Here is a 4,994-nt window from a genome sequence, read left to right on the forward strand (position 1 = left end):
GGCAGATGAACAGAAAGATATGGCTATATTTAACCAACCATACCTAGATTTTGTAATAGGCTAATTGGATCGATCAATGAAAAATTTATTAAAAAAAGAGGAAGAATAAGCCGATAATACAATTCTGCTTTGCCGTCATAGACAGAAGATCATAAAAGTAATAAAAAACATCTGTTGGAAAAAATTGGAGAACAATGAAATAAGTATTAACCAATTGCCATTGAAGAATATTTTAAGAGGCCAACACAAAAAGATTTTGCAGTGTAACTTCAAAGGCATTTGAACAATATTAACATCTAAATGATGAAATCCCAAGTAAAGTGCATCCAAAAATTTACAACACTACACTAGAAACAATTAAGCTCTTGTACGTAGCAACCAATAGACTTTACTCCTCATCAGACAACTCCTCGTCTTAACCGGCCATAGCTTCTTCCTTATCAAAGTTTTCAACAACCCCCTTTTCATGCTCTCCTTCTCCTTCTCCCTCTTTTCTTTCTGCTTTAATGGCATTATAACTTTCCATAGCTTTTTCATATTCTGCTTTAAACTCAGTAACTTTATCGGAATAAGGTTTCTTCTCCTGAGCCACTGATTCATATTGCATCATGTACTGTTTTGGTTGTTTATTTCATACAAAAAGTCACTAAGCATTGCTTAATTATAAAGTATTTTGTGTTTTACTTGAAGATTACTTTGATTGCCATGAATATGTGAATTCTTATAGAAATTATGAAAAAAAGAAAATACAAAGGCATCAATAGAGAATTAATTAGTCAATACTTCTAGAGCAATAATTTAGAAGATCAAGAAGGAGAATTGTTAAGCACTGGTTTAAAGACAAACAAGTAAGTTGGTGCAGGTTTTGAAGGCTTTGTTTTAAGAATTAAAAGTGGAGCCTTCAACGCCTAATTCATGGTGCCTTTAACACCACCTTTTGGCCTTCATTTTGGTGCCTCAAAGGAGCCTCCAACGCCTCTTTGTGACAAGCCAAAGGGAAGTTCAAGATGAAATTGCAACCTGACCTCTTTATACTCCAACAAGAATAACTTGAGCTAAAAAGCTCCAAATGAGGTGCTTCTAGTGTTATTAGAAAGTAGACTTTCAGAGCTTTCCAACCATATATAACACTTCATAACGGACACTGGATTTGAGGGTGCAATTCACCCCAAAACACACAAGTTGAGCATAGCACCAGCGTATCACACGCCAAGATGACCTCTTCATCTTCAAAGGAGCATAACCTAAGCTACAGAAACTCAAATGGCACGCTTTTAGTGACTTTGGAAAGTAAACATCCAGAGTGTTTTAACGATATATAATAGTCTATGGTGGAGATTCATTTAGATAACAAACAATGAGCATCTTTCAGCTCAGAAAACTCACTGCGAGGCAGCAACGTCCCTCACGTGACAAACGCCTAAAACCATGCATCCATGCATGCAGGGACATGCACGAAGGCGTGGCAACTCCCAAGGATGTCCCTGATGTCCCTCACTTCAGCCAAGATGCCAGTTCAACTTTATTCCACTCCATGTCACCTCCAAATTTCCTCCAAGCTTCCTCCAATCTTTAAGCAAGCTCCAAGGCCGCGTTTGTTTACACAGACAAGACACTGAGACAGCGACACAAAGATACAAAATTGTGTTTGACAGAGGGGACATAGATAGTGACACTAAATTAGTGTATTTTGTGTCCATCCTGACAGGAAGGACACGAAGACACTAACAAGGGACACAACTTATTTTTTATTTTTTCTTCCATTATTCTTGTTAATTTTTCATAATTATATTTTTATCTCAAATTTTTTGAATGAAAAAAATGAGAATAAATTGGATTTTCATAATATATTCTAGTTTATCACCAAAGAAAATATAAGAATACAAAATTTTGTGTCTTTGTCCTTTATGTCTTATTCTCAGTGTCTCGTCTTGTCCTGTTCTCAGAAATAAATGCATCTCCGAAGAGACAGTTTGGGAATCCAACTGAGGCTGGGACTAAGGCGTTGACGGAGAAGCACCACCACCTTCGCTCTCGACGTCCTTGGTCATAGCGGCCTTCAGCCTCGTGAGGGTGATCAAACCGCCGGCCATTTGGACTGTAAAAAGGAGAAGAAAATAAACATCAAGTTTTGAACCCAAAAAAAAAATAAAATGGAACTAAAAAATGAGGACAACAATGAACACACCAATATAAGTCCGGGACACCACCGAATCACCCATAACATATCGGGGATTCAAGGGTCGATCTCTGAAAACCCACCACAAAATGCCACCAATATTTTTGTTCTCAGGGACACACCCTCATAGGTGATCCGCATCAAGTATGACGCACTGGCACCGAAATTCCAATATGTGGCAAAACGGCACTCCCCCTCGAGGGTCAGCTAGAATGGGTGATGTCCTCGAGCAGGTCAGACCTTGAAGTATTCCTCCTTAAAACCGTGAAAGGAATCTTCAAATAACATAGCGAACCATACCTAAAAATTAAAGGGAACACCACCATCAGCCCACTCCCCAGAATAAGAAGACCATACAAATTCTATAGTAACGTACCTAAAAGCACCTAAAAAGCAGGGGCACACTCCCCCCATTCCTCTACCATTACCACAATCATAAGAAGATATATTAAAATAGTGGCACTCCCCCCTACCCTCTTCGTTTTCCTACTACCCCTATTCAGAAAGCAAAAAGCATAATATAAAAAGAAGTAAAACATTACAGAAGAGCACCAACCTAATTTTTTTGAAAAAAATGAACGAAAAGGAGGCAAGGAACGGAATGCAGCACCAGCGCATCCATTAGAGCACCAACTGACGCAACCAAAAGCAACTCCAGAGAGGGAATATGGCAAACTCTCAAGCAAGAAAAATGGAAGAAGAAAAGGCAGTTACAGGTAAGAAAAAATACAAAAGAAAAGAGAAATGAGCGGTTGCAGCAAAGAGGCAAGAAAAAATAGAAAGCCAAAAAACCCCAAATGTCTAAAAAATAAATAGAATGAAGAATGAGAAAAGAAAGAGAACCTAAAAGTTTTCCTCACATTAAACGTCATTATGGTGCCTGAGGAATTGCAAATGATAGAAACCCTCTTCAGAAAAAGCAACAAATAAGTGATGGGACGGCCAAATACTTCACGAACTCCCGACCCTGACAAGAAGGCCAATCCCAGCACTCTACCCTCCTTGCCAGCCTCAGCGGCTACACGGCAAAACAAACTCTTCTAGCAATGAGGACGAGCAAAGAACATTTCCTCGCTCCGGGGGCAACTATTCCGGACCTGATCTCCGAGTCCCCCATAAGAGAAGTCACAACCTGGTTGCCCGGGCTTGAGCCTCCCTCACGGTCCAAACTAGTCTGGTAACCCCAAAACCCCTAACCAACATTCAAATCAAATACTTCTCTTATCTAGCCAATAAGATAAGATAAGATAACAACCTCAAACTATATAGGGGGAGCTAAAGGCTCCTTCAAGTACGTCATACATTTCTAATCTTCACCTATAACACGTAGATCCATTCTGACTTCGGCATCAGTGTCTTTTTGCAGGTACCACCCCCCGTCGCTCCAAGAAGATCTGATCCCGTCATTACCCAAGACTGGCAAGTCTCCGATCTATCTCTCAACCCGTACTAACGACATCTTGTACAAAATCCAATTTTCCAACCTCTACAAATTGAAGAAAGTCAATTAGGTTTAATTAACTCTAATCCACAAGTCCTAACAACTTACTAATTAAATTAGTAAAATATTAGCATTAATGAAAATAAGATTAATCAACATCTCTAAATTATTAATCAACTTAGATATTAATGACTCAAGCTTTTAACCCAAGTCAAGAATGTAAAATTTGCTTTCTAAAATTCAAGGTTCTAAAACTCTAAGAGAGAGAGAGAGAGAGAGAGAGAGAGAGAGAGAGAAAATGTGGATGCACATGTTTCATTAATCAAGGGACGTGGATTGATCTTGCGCATGCAAGCTTTTCCTTCAGGCGAGAAAATGTCGTTTGTGTGAGGATCTCGTTTGAGCGAAAAAATATCGTTTAAGCGAGAAAATGACGTTTGGGCGAGAAAATTTTATTAAAGAAAATTTTTAAATAGCTTCTATTCTGAATTTCTTTTTGAATTTGCTTTCTTACTCCATTCTTTTCGATCTTTTGAAACCATTGATGTACCTTAACCCTGAAACATTTAAAGAAATTTCATCATGGCATCGAATGACATAAAAAGAGATTAAGAAGTTAATAATTAGGAGCATAGAAAAGTATATTTTTCACACACAACTTCATCGAAAGTAAGATTTAAAAAACTCAATTAATTAAATAAAAAATGTGTTAATTAGTTGATAAATTCTATACCTTTTAACACAATTTAAAATGTTAAAATAAAGTTAATCAATAATAAAATATATTTTAATGTTATTTATATTAATTTTTATTCAACAACAATAATAATAACAATAACAACAACAATAATGAATAATCCTTTTTTCTGTTCATAGAATAGTAGCTTAAATGAAAATGACACTTATTTCTTTATTTTAGGGTGAAATAATAATTAACATTTACTTTACATGACTGAAGGTTAATATTTTTCTTATATATGCATACATGTGTATTAATGGAAATAGATTAATAGGCATTAATATGCCTTTTAATTCATTCTTTACTAATTAAATATAAAATTAATTGAAATAATAAATACTTTATTTTCTTAGTAAAAACTTTAATAAACTCAAGTTGAAAGTAGTAAAATATCTTTTTCATTAATAAGAATACTTTTCTTAAGAAAAAAATATTTAGCAAACATTTTCTTAGGATAGATATGATGAAATTTAAAATTTTTAGTGTGATACGAATATGAGACATGAGATAACACTATATATAACTTTAAAGATTTGTTAGACACAAAAACACAATAATACAATATATATTTTATAAAAGAATTTATAAATAAACTATAATAGGCATATTTTTTATTTTATTTAATAAAAATTTAT

This window comes from Arachis duranensis, chromosome 3 (assembly GCF_000817695.3).
Source record: "Arachis duranensis cultivar V14167 chromosome 3, aradu.V14167.gnm2.J7QH, whole genome shotgun sequence".
In the NCBI taxonomy this organism is placed as follows: Eukaryota; Viridiplantae; Streptophyta; class Magnoliopsida; order Fabales; family Fabaceae; genus Arachis; species Arachis duranensis.